The sequence below is a fragment of the Pezoporus occidentalis genome, unplaced genomic scaffold (genome assembly GCF_034315485.1).
Source record: "Pezoporus occidentalis ecotype Australia unplaced genomic scaffold, CSIRO_AGI_Poc_V1 ctg3, whole genome shotgun sequence".
Taxonomy (NCBI): domain Eukaryota; kingdom Metazoa; phylum Chordata; class Aves; order Psittaciformes; family Psittacidae; genus Pezoporus; species Pezoporus occidentalis.
Genome location: NW_026914940.1, coordinates 11,637,297 through 11,641,817, shown reverse-complemented (window position 1 = coordinate 11,641,817; position 4,521 = coordinate 11,637,297).

Here is a 4,521-nt window from a genome sequence, read left to right as displayed (position 1 = left end):
GTCAGTCTTCCATAGTTTTATATTATTATAGAAGTTTCTGGCATATTTTTGGCCTGTGTCAGCAGTTTCTCAAATTGTTCCCAGGCATGGTTCTGAGATTAGCACATGGCAGGAGCCATTCCCAGTAGGCAGTCACCCTGTTTTGCAGAGCAAGAGATTTTAATATACTGATGTAGTATTTAATAGAATTTAGTAGTATTGCTTTTGGCAGTGCTCCATACCAGGTGGCCTCAGTGCCAGACAAACACTGGCCACATTTAATTTTCATTGGAGATGTAGCCTCAGTATCTAAGCACCCACTAGTTGCATGTTAAATGGTACAACTGATAGTATGATATGTAACTGCATTAATCCTTCAGGAGAACTGTTTGAACAATATGTAACTTTTGGCTTCAGCAGACCTCTCACAGTTGCTCTACTTATATGCATTGTTCCTCTCTAAAGGGCAGGTTGAGGAAAGGCAGTGAACTCTAATGAAGACTTTTGCTTCATTGGAGAGTTTATTCTTGCCTCTTAGACAAAAGTATAGCTTAGGACAAAATGTAATGTATTGTGCTAGGGAAAGAAAGACCCTTTGTGTTGAGGAAAAGGTTCGTCAACAATGTACCTTTAAAAGATTTTTAGGGTGCACTGATATGTATTAATCTAGACCCTTCTCTTGCCAAGACCTACATTCCACAGAGATGTCCTTCAACATTTAGGAATCGCAGAATTTACCTTTATCCTAATATGTTAATGCTCAGCTATTCTGGGATATGATAATATACACACATCAGACAGCAAAGGCATGTATAATTGCAGTCAGTTTGCTGTCTACGTGAATTAGACAGACCCTGGAGTTGCGGTGCATGAAGGCATTACCAGCCTCAAGAAATTAATAAGCATTCTTAAATTCATCCCTAAATTAAGCAATTATCTTTCTACACCTTTAATCCAAATCTATTTTTTACTAAACCTGCAGAATTTTTCAAAACATGTTTTGCTTGCCTAACTGACTACCCTCTGCTATAATTGTATTAAGCCTTTGTAAGTCCTGTTGGGACAAAACCTGATCTTATCCAAGATCTAGACAACACCAGTGAAAGAGTATAGATGTGAAGAAGGTAATGGTGTGTCCTTTTCACATTGATGGTGTTCACATACTTGTTCTCTATCAGTGCTCCTTTTGCTAATCTCTGGACATACTGGATATTGTCTCTGCAATCGCATCTTCTAAATCTAATAACTTAGTAAGTTGCCTTCAGGTCCTTAATAACATTTTACTGCAACACGCTTGTTAGCTGATTAGAACAGCTAGAACAAATGTTCTAGTTTTCTGCACTGGAAAAGGAGGTGGATTCCCTAAAACCCTGTGCTGAATAACTGTAATACCAAACTAGCAGCAGCCATAGTAAATAAAATGCTGAACTGACCCAAGTCACTGACTAAGGTGATAATTATTTGCCCTAGATTTACATGCATGTAATGTAAATCTGTACCTGAGCTAGTCACCAAAAAAATGCTTAAAGACAGAAACAAGCTTGTGTAGAAAGCAATTATTCTATTCTGATTTGTTCCTGGTTTTCTTGTGGGTTTTTTTGCCATCTCACTTAGCTGAGATGGTGTTCATGAAATCATAGAACCATAGAATACTTAGGGTTGGAATGGACCTTAAGATCATTTGTTTCCAACCCTCCTGCCATGGGAAGGGACACCTCACACTAAACCATGTCACTCAAGGCCCTGTCCAACCCAGCCTTGAACACTGCCAGGGATGGAGCATTCACAACTTCCCTGTGCAACCCATTCCAGTGCCTCACCACCCTTACAGTAAATAAATTCCTCCTTATATCCAATCTAAACTTCCCCTGTTTAAGTTTTAACCTATTACCCCTTGTCTTTATCATCCCTGATGAAGAGGGAAAAAAAACCAACAATGTGACAGCGAGACAAGATAGGGAATGGATAAGAGGGAATTGTTTTAATCATCTAAGTGCTTGCTAATATTGATTACACATTAAAGAAAAATGAAAAAGCTTTTATATTTTTCTGACAATTTGTGAGTCTGAGTCTTGTAAATACCACTTAAAACATACATTTGAAATGAAATTGTTTATCTTGGTATTCATTCTGGAAATCATAGCTCTACATTCAGGGTTATTTTTGCTCATTTGGTTGGATTTTTTTGCTAAATTAAGTCCTGCTTCACAGAGAATCACAAAGAAAAATGAAGTCATTGTTAGATGATTTCCTACCTATGCAGTCCTTCTTGGAAGTCCTGCCACCAACGATGTGTGCCATATGAACAAAATCTGGGATTAATTAACTGAGAGTGAACTCCTAACCCATTTGAACTGTCATGCTGAAGGTCTGGCACAAAGGATCTGGGAGTATACAAAAACTAATCACCATTGCAGGGTCCTTTGGGCTACTCTTCACACAAGTGCCTTTGTAGTAAAATGAGCCTTCAAAGTGACTGCTGCACTGAGAACAAAAAAGACAGTGACAAGGAGATGCTCATTGAACACTGACTTGCTTTTTTTCAAAGACAATTCTTTGCTGTCTTTCTTTAGAAAACAAGAAATTATCTCAGCCTTAAAGTCATCTATCTAATCATAGCTCCATACCCACTGACATCCAGTGAAAAGAGCTAGAGAGAGAACAAGTTTACTTTGGAAAATCTTTGGTAAAAAATGGCTATTTTTTTTTCCAAGCAGCATATCTGCTGCATTCTGATTATGATAATGACAGAATTTACAAAAATTTATCAGTTAAATCACCTGCGGATCTCAGTAACAAACTGAGCTAAATATAAGAGCTGAGACAAATTTCCTGTAATTCCTGAGTTCAAGAAACTGCATCGTGGACTTAGACATAGTCACTAAACCATGGAGCAGGGTCCACACTGCAAGGTCTCCTTGAGATTACAGGGTCTTTGCACAGTCTATTACTGCTATCAGGTTTTTGGGGCTTCTTTTGTACTGTGATCTAACAGTTCCAACCTTGGTGTCCTGTCTGTGTGTCACATGATGTCAGACAATAGAGTTTCTGAGTTTGTTTAGTGTGGTTTTGAGAGTTGGCCATTTAAAAACTCTTGGGTAGTTATGCATATCAAAGAAAAAATAAAGAAATATTGCAATAATGTTACTAAGGCAACAAAGACTAACACTCCACTCTTAAAAACACAATTAACCGGTGCTCAAAATGGTGAGATAATTACAGCATCCTAGAGTGATCGGATCAAAAGATATCTAGATTTTTGTGCCATATAGCTTGATAAACTTGCAAGTTCTTAAAAAAACCATCCCACTTCAGTCTTCCACTTCCACACAGGTTGTTGTTTTCTTTGCTTGGAGTGTTTTGTTTTTTAATTATTTTTTATTTGTTATAGATGCAATTCTGCTCATCAAATCTGAACCGCCTTTTCTTTATTCACTGTATCAGTATACAAATATGATCAGTACACCAAAGAGTTCACTGCAAGAGATCTTGACAGAGATTTACCCGTCAATCCTCCCAACAACCCACTCATAACCTAAATGTGAAGAGAAAAGAACACAAGCATTGAGACCTCCTGGAACATCTTCAGCAGTGAGAGTTCATCGAAAGAGTGCATTGCATTAATTTGAAAACACTCTAAGATTTTATGTTTTTTTAGAATGCATTTTCTTCAGAAAATGCATTTGTATTTGTATTGTGTGTCTTTGGGAGGGTGGGACAGAGAAGCAAAGTTCTGGTGGTGCCCTCTTTCATTAAATCATTGTTAAGATTTTATTCTATTTATTTGAATTCTGAAATGAAACCAAGCTTTAAAAACAACACATGAGAAAGAGTTGTGGTCAACTTTGTTTGATGCCTCTGCTTTACTTATTTGGAATACAAGACAGTATCTAAGTAAGTGTCTTACTTGGATTTAGGTAGCTCATGATATGCTTCCTTTTCTTTAATCTTTTCCTTCCATTTCTTCTGAGTTGCTGCTAGACACTGTGAGTGCGGGCTTGATTGATAGACCCTGAGGGCCTAGTCCAATGTTTGTGCTCCTGTGTTGTAGCAGATCCATACTGAAAACTTTTCAGCAATCAAGGGTGCTGCAAAATGTGACTAAAAAAGGTGGAATGAAGTTTCAGCTCTACAGAATTCAGACAAAGAAAGCAAAAATAAAACCTTCAATTGTTAAACCAGTTCATCTTGTTCTCAGGATGCAACCCAAATGCCTAGAAGACATCAGAGCTGAAAAGATTAAAGGGAAAACAAAACCAGATCTGAAAACAAGTGGACTTTTCTTTCATATCCTAAACTTGGTTCTGAAAAATATGGCTAGACATTCTTGGTCAGCCCTGGCAGTGCCACCTGAGGACAGTCCACTCCTGTCGGCTTTGTACCATGCCCTCAAGGGAGGCTGCTCTCTCCTCAGATCCTCTGTCTGAGACAGACAACAGGCTAAAACCAGACCTTTTTAGTCAAAATAAGCTGTGTAAGAAATGGTTTGCTGTTGATATTCCTCAGACTTGCCTGGTTGTGTGACCACGCTGGATGAGGAAA